Below are 11,896 nucleotides of genomic sequence, written 5' to 3' on the forward strand. Positions count from 1 at the left end.
ATGAGGAACTCAATTTAACCTTGCGCAAAACCCTAGATGCAGTTGCACCCCTAAAAACGAAAAACATTTGTCATAAGAAACTAGCTCCCTGGTATACAGAAAATAAGAAACAAGCTTCCACAAAATTGGAACGGAAATGGCGCCACACCAAACTGGAAGTGTAACGTTCTGACCTTAGTTATTTTATTATGTTATTATTATATTTTATCTTTGTTTTAGTATGGTCAGGGCGTGAGTTGGGTGGGTTGTCTATGTTCCTTTTTCTATGTTTTGGGATTTCTGTGTTTGCCCTGGTATGGTTCTCAATCAGAGGCAGCTGTTTATCGTTGTCCCTGATTGAGAACCATATTTAGGTAGCCTGGTTTCACTTTTGAGTTGTGGGTGATTATTTTCCCTGTTAGTGTTTGTTACCACACGGGATCGTTTAGTTTGTTTCACTTTGTTATTTTGTATTTTTGTAGTGTTCAGTTTGTCTTATTAAAATGGACACTTACCACGCTGAAAATTGGTCCGACCTCTCTTACTCCTCATCTGAGGAAGATGACGAACGTTACAGAATCACCCACCACCAAAGGACCAAGCAGCGTGGTAACTGGCAGCAGCAGCAGCAGCAGCGATCTCAGGACTCCTGGACATGGGAGGAGATCCTGGACGGCAAAGGACCCTGGGCACAGGCTGGGGAATATTGCCGCCCCAAGGGAGAGCTGGAGGCAGCGAATGCTGTGAGGCGGCGGTATGAGGAGGCAGCACGGCAGCGCGGCTGGAAGCCCAAGAGGCAGCCCAAAACATTTACTGCATTTATTGCAGTGTGGCGAAGTCAGGTAGGAGACCTGCGCCAACTCCCCGTGCTTACCGTGGAGAGAGAGGGACCGGGCAGGCACCGTGTTATGCCGTGAGGCGCACGGTGTCCCCGGAGCGCAGTCATACCCCGGTGCGGTACATAGCAGCGACTCGTATCGGCCGGGCTAGGTTGGGCATCGAGCCAGGTGCCATGAAGCCCAGTACATGGTACATGGCACCAGCATGGTGTCCCCGGTTCACCAGCACAGCCCAGTGCGGGCTATTCCACCTCGCCGCACTGGCCTGGCTACGGGGAGCATTCAGCCAGGCAGGGTTGGTCAGGCTTGGTGCTCGAGACCTCCCGTACTCTTTCACGATCCGGTCTATCCAGTGCCACCTCCACGCAACAGCCCTCCGGTGGCAGCCCCCCGCACCAGGCTGTCTCTCCTTCTTCTTACTGGTGCTCCCGCCTGTCCACTGCTGCCAGAGCCTTCCCCCTGCCCAGCGCTGCCAGAGTCTCCCGTCTGTCCTGAGCTGCCAGAGTCTTCCGTCTGTCCTGAGCTGCCAGAGTCTCCCATCTGTCCTGAGCTGCCAGAGTCTCCCATCTGTCCTGAGCTGCCTGAGTCTCCCGTCTGTCCTGAGCTGCCAGAGTCTCCCGTCTGTCCTGAGCTGCCAGATTCGCCCGTCTGTCCTGAGCTGCCTGAGTCGCCCGTCTGTCCGGAGCTGACAGAGTTGTCCGTCTGTCAGGAGCTGCCAGAGCCGCCAGTCAGCCAGGAGCGGCCAGAGCCGTCAGTCAGCCAGGAGCTACCAGAATCGCCTTTCACTCCGGAGCTGCCGGAGTCTCCCGCCTGTCCGGTGCTGCCGGAATCTCCCGACCATTCGGGACCCGTGGCTTGGGTCCACAGTCCGAGGTCAGCAGCGAGGGTCGCCGCGTTAAAGAGGCCATGGAGGTGTGTAAAGAGACCGGGGAAGGACCATGGTGGAGTGGGGTCCACGTCCCGCGCCAGAGCCGCCACCACGGACAGACACCCACCCAGACCGTCCCCTATAGGATTAGGTTTTGCGGCCGGAGTCCGCACATTTTGGGGGGTACTGTCACGTTCTGACCTTAGTTCTTTTATTTTATCTTTGTTTTAGTATGGTCAGGGCGTGAGTTGGGTGGGTTGTCTATGTTCCTTTTTCTATGTTTTGGGATTTCTGTGTTTGGCCTGGTATGGTTCTCAATCAGAGGCAGCTGTTTATCGTTGTCCCTGATTGAGAACCATGTTTAGGTAGCCTGGTTTCACTTTTGAGTTGTGGGTGATTGTTGTGGGTGATCCCCTTTAGTGTTTGTTACCACACGGGACCGTTTCGTTTGTTTCACTTTGTTATTTTGTATTTTTGTAGTGTTCAGTTTGACTTATTAAAATGGAAACTTACCACGCTGCAAATTGGTCCGACCTCTCTTACTCCTCATCAGAGGAAGATGACGAACGTTACAGGAAGTCTTCCGACTAACTTGGAAAGACTGTACTGTGCAGTATTGAAGAGCCCTCACTGCTGCTCGGTCATCCTGTTTTTCCAACTTAAATAAGTAAAATAAGAACAATCCAAAATGTATTTTTGCCACTGTCGCAAAGCTAACTTAAAAACATGATTCCCCAAGAGAGGATGGCTTTCACTTCAGCAGTAATAAATTCATGAACTTCTTTGAGGAAAAGATCATGATCATTATAAAGCAAATTACGGACTCCTCTTTAAATCTGCATATTTCTCCAAAGCTCAGTTGTCCTGAGTCTGCACAACTCTGCCAGGACCTAGGATCAAGGGAGACGCTCAAGTGTTTTAGTACTATATCTCTTGAAACAATGATGAAAATAATCATGGCCTCTAAACCTTCAAGCTGCATACTGGACCCTATTCCAACTAAACTACTGAAAGAGCTGCTTCCTGTGCTTGGCCCTCCTATGTTGAACATAATAAACGACCAAACTCACTAAAAGTGGCAGTAATAAAGCTTCTCTTGAAAAAGCCAAACCTTGACCCAGGAAATATAAAAATATCGGCCTATATCAATTCTCCCAATCCTCTCAAACATTTTAGAAAAAGCTATTACCTTGTAATGGTGTCAGACCGAGGCTCTGCATCTGTCCTCGTGCTCCTAGACCTTAGTCCTGCTGTTGAGATCATCGATCACCACATTCTTTTGGAGAGATTGGAAACCCAAATTGGTCTACAAGGACAAGTTCTGGCCTGGTTTAGATCTTATCTGTCAGAAAGATATCAGTGTCTCTGTGGATGGTTTGTCCTCTGACAAATTAACTGTAAGTTTTGGCGTTCCTCAAGGTTCCGTTTTAGGACCTTCTATTGTTTTCACTCTATATTTTACCTCTTGGGGATGTCATTCAAAAACATAATGTTAACTTTCACTGCTATGCGGATGACACACAGCTGTACATGTCGATGAAACATGGTGAAGCCCCAAAATTGCCCTTGCTGGAAGCCTGTGTTTCAGACATAAGGAAGTGGATGGCTGCAAACGTTCTACTTTTAAACTTGGACAAAACAGAGATGCTTGCTCTAGGTCCCAAGAAACAAAGAGATCTTCTGTTGAATCTGACAATTAATCTTGATGGTTGTACAGTCGTCTCAAATAAAACTGTGAAGGACCTCGGCGTTACTCTGGACCCTGATCTCTCTTTTGACGAACACATCAAGACTATTTCAAGGACAGCTTTTTTCCATCTACATAACATTGCAAAAATCAGAAATGTTTTGTCCAAAAATGATGCAGAAAATGTAATCCATGCTTTTGTCACTTCTAGGTTAGACTAATGCAATGCTCTACTTTCCGGCTACCCGGAAAAAGCACTAAAAGCACTAAAATTGATTGAGTAGGCTGCATAGATTTCATGACTAGAAGCTCAAAAGATGAAAACTTCATTTTATTTTTTGTAAATTGAAATTTGCTTTCGTAAATGTTAGCAACACCTGCGCCTTTGTGGGATGCTTTTGTTTCTTCTAGGTTAGACTACTGCAATGCTCTACTTTCCGGCTACCTGGAGAAAGCACTAAATAAACTTCAGTTATTGCTAAATACGACTGCTAGAATCCTGACTAGAACCAAAACATTTGATCATATTACTCCAGTGCTAGCCTCCCTACACTGGCTTACTGTTAAGGCAAGGGCTGATTTCAAGGTTTCACTGCTAACCTACAAAGCATTACATGGGCTTGCTCCTACCTATGTTTCTGATTTTGTCCTGCCGTACATACCTACATGAACGCTGCGGTCACAATTAGGCCTCCTAATTGTCCCTAGAATTTCAAAGCAAACAGCTGGAGGCAGGGCTTTCTCCTATAGAGATCCATTTTTATGGAATGGTCTGCCTACCCATGTGAGAGACGCAGACTCGGTCTCAACCTTTAAGTCTTTATTGAAGATTCATCTCTTCAGTAGGTCCTATGATTGAGTGTAGTCTGGCCCAGGAGTGTGAAGGTGAACGGAAAGGCACCGGAGCAACGAACCGCCCTTACTGTCTCTGCCTGGCCGGTTCCCCTCTCTCCATCAATTAAATTTCATTTGATTTGAAATTTTCCAGACTGACTGATCTTCATGTCATAAAGGACTGTCATTTCTCTTTGCTTTTTTGAGCTGTTCTTGCCATAAAATGTTTTTTGTTAAAAATGTAACCTTTTTTAAAAAGGTAAGTCAGTTGAAAACAAATTATTTTTACAATGACGGCACAAGGACGACACTGGGCCAATTGTGCACCGCCCTATGGGACTCCCAATCACGGCCGGGTGTGATACAGCCTGGACATGAACCAGTGACTGTAGTGAAGCCTCTTGCACTGAGATACAGTGCCTTAGACTTCGGCACCACTGATATTGACTTGGTATTTTACCAAATAGGGCTATATTCTGTTGTTGTGACGTGACTATCATTAATGTGAATACTGCTGTTTATTGAATAAATACCTGCTACATTTATTAATTACTCGATTAAACCTCTTTTGGCTAGGAGGCAGTATTTTCACATTCGAATAAAAAGCGTTCCCAGAGTAAACTGCCTGCTACTCAGGTCCAGAAGCTAAGATATGCATAGTATTAGATTTGGATAGAAAACACTGAAGTTTCTAAAACTGTTTGAACAATATCTGTGGATATAACAGAACTCATATGGCAGGCGAAAACCTGACAAAAATCCAACCAGGAAGTGAGAAATCTGAGGTTTGTAGTTTTTCAAGTGAATGCCTATCCAATATACAGTATAAATGGGGTCAGATTGCACTTCCTAAGGCTTCCACTAGATCTCAACAGTCTTTAGAACTTTGATTTATGAAGATTTATGATAGAAACATCCTAAAGATTGATTATATACATCGTTTGACATGTTTCTACGAACTGTAATGGAACTTAGTGCCCGTGACTTAGTGCCCGTGACTTAGTGCCCGTGCCTTGTGCATTTGGATTGGTGAACTAAACACGTGAACAAAAAGGAGGTATTTGGACATACAGCCATTTCCTTTCCCTCTCCTACTGAACAAGACCGTTGTGGTTGATATATTATCAATTATATATTTTAAAAACAAACCGAGGATTGATTATAAAAAACGTTTGACGTTTCTGTGGACATTACGGATATTATTTGGAATTTGTCTGCGTTGTCGTGACCGCTCTTTCCTGTGGATTTCTGAACATAATGCGCCAACAAATGGAGGTATTTTGGATATAAAAATAATATTTATGGAACAAAAGGAACATTTGTTGTGTAACTGGGATTCTCGTGAGTGGAAACATCCGAAGATCATCAAAGGTCAACTATTAATTTGATTGCTTTTCTGATTTTCGTGACCAAGCTACCTGATGCTAAGTGTACTTAATGTTTTGTCATGCGATCAATAAACTTACACAAACGCTTGGATTGCTTTCGCTGTAAAGCCTATTTGAGACGACAGGTGGATTAACAAAAGGCTAAGCTGTGTGTTGCAATATTGCACTTGTGATTTCATGAATATTAATATTTTTAGTAATATTATTTGACTGGGGCGCTATGCTATTCAGCGGTTGCTAATGACAATTATCCCGCTTAACTTTTTATGGCTGCAGGGGCAGTATTGAGTAGCTTGGATGAAAGGTGTCCATATCAAATGGCCTGCTCCTCAGTCATAGTTGCTAATATTTGCATATTATTATTAGTATTGGATAGAAAACACTCTGAAGTTTCTAAAACTGTTTGAATTATGTCTGTGAGTGTAACAGAACTCATATAGCAGGCAAAAACCTGAGAAATTCCACTTCCTGTTTTTTTTCTAGGGGTGGCAGATTTTTAACCAAGGTCTCATTGAAATTACAGTGAGATATGGATGAGTTTTCACTTCCTACGCCTTCCACTAGATGTCAGCAGTCAATAGAACTTTGTCTGATGACACTAATTTGAGGGGGGGTCGATTGACACAGGAAATAGTAACCACAGCCATGAGTGGACCATACTTTCACCAGGCGAGTTCACAGGGGAAGGACTTGCGTTCCAACGCTCATCTGAAGTAATTCTAATTCTCCGGTTGGAACGTTATTCAAGATATATGTAAACAACATTCTAAAGATTGATTCAGTACATCGTTTGACATGTTTCTACTGACTTTCACAGAACTTTTGGACATTTCGTCATGTTATAGTGGACGCGCTTTGTGACTTTGGAATTGTTCACCAAACGCGCTAACCAAAGTAGCTAATTGGACATAAATAACGGACAGATTCGAAAAAATCAAGCATTTATTGTGGACCTGGTATTTCTAGGACTGCATTCTGATGAAGTTCATCAAAGGTAAGGAAACATTTATCATGTATTTTCTGGTTTCTGTTGAATCCAACATGGAGGCTAATTTGGCCAATGTTCTGAGAGCTGTCTTAGATTATTGCATGGGTTGCTTTTTCCATAAACTTTTTTTGAAATCTGACACAGTGGTTACATGAAGGAGGGGTATATCTATAATTCTATGTGTATAACTTGTATTTTCATCTACATTTATGATGAGTATTTCAGTTGAAACGATGTGGCTAGTGAATCTAACATGCCAATGTAAACTCAGATTTTTTTATATAAATATGAACTTTATCAAACAAAACATGAATGTATTCTCTAACATGAAGTCCTATGAGTGTCATCTGATGAAGATAATTCAAGGTTAGTGATTCATTTTATCTTTATTTCTGGTTTTTGTGAATGCTATATTTTGCAGGACAATGGCTGTGCTTATTGTGGTTTGGTGGAGACCTAACATAATCGTTTGTAGTGCTTCCGCTGAAAAGCCTATTTGAAATCGGACACTTTGGTGGGATTAACAACGAGAATAGCTTTAAAATGATATAAGACACATGTATGTTTTAGGAATAGTAATTATGAGATTTCTGTGGTTTGAATTTGGCGCCCTCTATTTTCACTGGTAGTTGTCATATCGATCCCGATATCGGGATTGCAGCCATAACAGGTTAAAACCAGTTGCGACGAGCAAACCCGGATCCGGGATCCTATTTAAAGCCTCAAGCTCATTACCATAACACAACGTTAACTATTCATGAAAATCGCAAATGAAATGAAATAAATATGCTAGCTCTCAAGCTTAGCCTTTTGTTAACAACACTGTCATCTCAGATTTTCAAAATATGCTTTTCAACCATAGCAAAACAAGCATTTGTTTAACAGTATTGATAGCTAGCATAGCATTTAGCGTAGCATTCAGCGTGCAACATTTTCACAAAAACAAGAAAATCATTCAAATAAAATAATTTACCTTTGAAGAACTTCAGATGTTTTTAATGAGGAGACTCTCAGTTAGATAGCAAATGTTCAGTTTTTCCAAAAATATTATTTGTGTATTAGAAATCGCTCCGTTTTGTATATCACGTTTGGCTACCAAAAAAACCTGTATCCAGGAGTGTAATTATCCCCGCAAGCTCATTAGCATAACGCAACGTTAACTATTCATGAAAATCGCAAATGAAATGAAATAAATATGCTAGCGCTGAAGCTTAGCCTTTTGTTAACAACACTGTCATGTCAGATTTTCAAAATATGCTTTTCAACCATAGCAAAACAATCATTTGTGTAACAGTATTGATAGCTAGCGTAGCATTTAGCGCAGCATTGAGCGGGCAACATTTTCACAAAAACAAGAAAAGCATTCAAATAAAATAATTTACCTTTGAAGAACTTCGGATGTTTTTTATGAGGAGACTCTCAGTTAGATAGCAAATGTTCAGTTTTTCCAAAAATATTATTTGTGTATTAGAAATCGCTCCGTTTTGTACATCACATTTGGCTACCAAAAAAAAACGAAAATTCAGTCATCAAAACGCCAAACTTTTTTCCAAATTAACTCCATAATATCGACTGAAACATGGCAAACGTTGTTTAGAATCAATCCTCAAGGTGTTTTTCACATATCTCTTCGATGATATCGTTCGTGGAAGCCTGGTTACTTCTCTCTATCAAATAGAAAAATAGTTGCACCTGGCGTTTGCGCACCAATTTCGACACAGGACACCAGGCGGACACCTGGCAAATGTAGTCTCTTATGGTCAATCTTCCAATGATATGCATACAAATACGTCACAATGCTGCCGACACCTTGGGGAAACGGCAGAAAGTCTAAGCTCATTCCTGTCGCATTCACAGCCATATAAGGAGACAATGGAAAACAGCACCTCAGAAATGTTGCTCATTTCCTGTTTGAAGTTTCATCTTTGTTTCGCCTGTTGCATCAGTTCTGGGGCACTCACAGACAATATCTTTGCAGATTTTGAAACGTCAGAGTGTTTTCTTTCCAAAGCTGTCAATTATATGCATAGTCGAGCATCTTCTCGTGACAAAATATTGCGCTTAAAACGGGAAAGTTTTTTTATCCAATAATGAAATAGCGCCCCCATAGTTACAACAGGTTAAGGGATGGGTAGCGTCAAGAAGTTAACTCATTAGGAATTTGGGCCACCACAAGAAATGTTGTTTCTATCGCCCACCTTAAACTCTAAAGATTAAATAAATGTATCTTACATCAACAACAGACAATTATTAATTATTACCTCATTAGTCTCCTTCTGAATGTCGCATAATTCTTCGATATCTGCACGAACCCTAAAGTGATGAATCATACACATATTGGCTTAATTATTTATTTACTAACAAAATCATCACACAGAATACGTAAACACACATAGCATAGGTTATTGATTACATACATAATACAATGAAAACAGGTCCCTAGTGGACTAACAAAAACATTACCGTTTTGGTTACACAATGGAAATGGAGGGGTAGGTAAGGAAAGGGAGTCAACTTATAGTACATACATTTGGAAACTACGCTCAGTTTAACCAGAATACTTAGCACCCTAACAACCAATCATTCGGATTAGAAATGCAATATGTATTTACGCGTAGCTGTCTTTCTCTGCTGTCTCTCTGTTGAAACCAATCGATCCGTCTATGGAAAGTGGTTTGATGTAAGTCTCTGGTTGTCCACCAGAGGTCACAATGTTCTTCTTAGTTATAGGCTTCTTCTGTCTTGGAGTGTTCGTTAGATTAGATACCTCAGGTGTACCACGCGGTGGTGAGAGGGAGCTGTTCTTCCCTCTCACCTTTGGTCAAATTTTTGACTACTTTACATACACAGCTGCAGACTGAATGTTTGGTCTAGTCTTTACCTTCTTTACTCGTTGAGAGTTTCAGAGGGTCAGCCGTGTAGCCACCACTCCATGTTGTCTGGTCTTGTAGTTTATATCAATTATATATTGTAAAAACAACCTGAGGATTGATTATGAAAAACGTTTGACATGTTTCTACAAACATTACGGATACTATTTGGAATTTTTGTCTGCGATGTCGTGACCGCTCGAGCCTGTGGATTTCTGAACATATCGCGCCAACCAAATGGAGGTATTTTGGATATAAAATTAATCTTTATGGAACAAAAGGAACATTTATTGTGTAACTGGGAGTCTCGTGAGTGCAAACATCCAAAGATTATCAAAGGTAAGCGATTTCATTTATTGCTTTTCTGACATTCGTGACCAATCTACTTGGCTGCTAGCTGTTTGTAATATGTTGTCTACTGAGAGAGATGTCCTTACATAAACGCTTGGTATGCTTTCGCCGAAAAGCTTTATTTAAATCTGACACGCCAGGTGGATTAACAACAAGCTAAGCTGTGTTTTGCTATATTGCACTTGTGATTTCAGGAAAATTAAATATTTTTAGTAATTTAATTTGAATTTGGCGCTCTGCGATTCAGCGGATGTTGCCAAAAATGATCCCGCTAACGGGATCAAATCAATCAATCAAATGTATTTATAAAGCCCTTCTTACATCAGCTGATGTCACAAAGGGCTGTACAGAAACCCAGCCTAAAACCCCAAACAGCAAGCAATGCAGGTGTAGAAGCACAGTGGCTAGGAAAAACTCCCTAGAAAGGCCAGAACCTATGAAGAAACCTAGAGAGGAACCAGGCTATGAGGGGTGGCCAGTCCTCTTCTGGCTATGCCGGGTGGAGATTATAACAGAACATGGCCAAGATGTTCATAGATTTTATTTTTTATTTCATTTCACCTTTATTTAACCAGGTAGGCTAGTTGAGAACAAGTTCTCATTTGCAACTGCGACCTGGCCAAGATAAAGCATAGCAGTGTGAACAGACAACAACACAGAGTTACACATGGAGTAAACAATAAACAAGTCAATAACACAGTAGAAAAAAAAGAGTATATATACATTGTGTGCAAAAGGCATGAGGAGGTAGGCGAATAATTACAATTTTGCAGATTAACACTGGAGTGATAAATGATCAGATGGTCATGTTCAGGTAGAGATACTGGTGTGCAAAAGAGCAGAAAAGTAAATAAATGGGATGGGTGGGTGCATCAAGAAGTTTTAAGCACTCTGGCCTTGGAGGGCGCTCCGTCATGTTGACACGAGCTCTGAGCTCACTTGAGCATGGCTACTGACTGGGCACAAGTTTGCATGAAACAATTCTCATTTAGGAGGCTAATATCACATGGCTATCTTCACAAGAGTACTCTCATATTTAATCATATAATTTTTACAACATTTAGATGTAAGCCTGATATATACAGTGTGAAAGCTCTTCAAATTACAATGTTTCCCTTATAACGTCTTCCTGATAATTTTAATGACATCACAAAATAGACATTACTTTTCCATCTCTCATCATTCCCAACATTCGGATGTTGAAATATATTGTCCAAGTGTCCATTGTTTGATGTTGAAGTGTTTGGTGGCAAGAGTCTCTTGGGAACAAAGGGATATTTACTTACTCGATACTGCAGGGAAAGAGAGAGAAAGGGAGGGGGGAGGTTGGCTATCAGTCAGTCATGTGATGAGCTGATCTGTCACCTTTGATCCTATAAAGTATACCACCCTTAGCTTGTCACAACACTTCTGATTGGCTCAAATGCATTAAGAAGGAAAGGAATTCCACAAATGAGCTTTTAACAAGGCATACCTGTTAATTTAAATGCATTCCAGGTGATTACTCCATGAAGCTGGTTGAGAGAAAATCAAAAGTGTGCAAAGCTGTCATCAAGGCAAAGGGTGGCTACTCTGAAGAATCTCAAATATAAAATATATTTTGATTTGTTTAAAACTTTTTTGGTTACTACATGATTCCATATATGTAATTTCATAGTTTTGTTTAAGGATCAACTCTGGAGATGAGAAGCAGATACAGGGAGTCAACAATTAATCAGGAAACAGACAAAGACCAAGACAAGACAAGAACAGCAACAGCACACGGTTACAAAACGAAAAACGACAATTAATGCTGAAACATGGAACAGAGCGGGAAACCAGACAGATATAGGGGAGGTAATGACAAAGGTGATTGAGTCCAGGTGAGTCCAATAATCGCTGATGCGCTTGACCCTGTCAAACCCTGTAATGAGTAGGTGTGTCCAAACTTTTGACTGGTACTGTATGTGCGAGGTATGTAATTAAAATCATGTCAAATGCAATTGAAAAAAAGCACACAACACAAACAATTAAGACTCAAAAATGTATTGATTCCCTTTGTGAGCTCAGAAATTCACTGGAAGGTCGCATCTGAAAAGCAAAATACAATGTA

This window comes from Oncorhynchus mykiss, chromosome 25 (genome assembly GCF_057628025.1).
Source record: "Oncorhynchus mykiss isolate SJ-2025 chromosome 25, ASM5762802v1, whole genome shotgun sequence".
Classification (NCBI taxonomy): domain Eukaryota; kingdom Metazoa; phylum Chordata; class Actinopteri; order Salmoniformes; family Salmonidae; genus Oncorhynchus; species Oncorhynchus mykiss.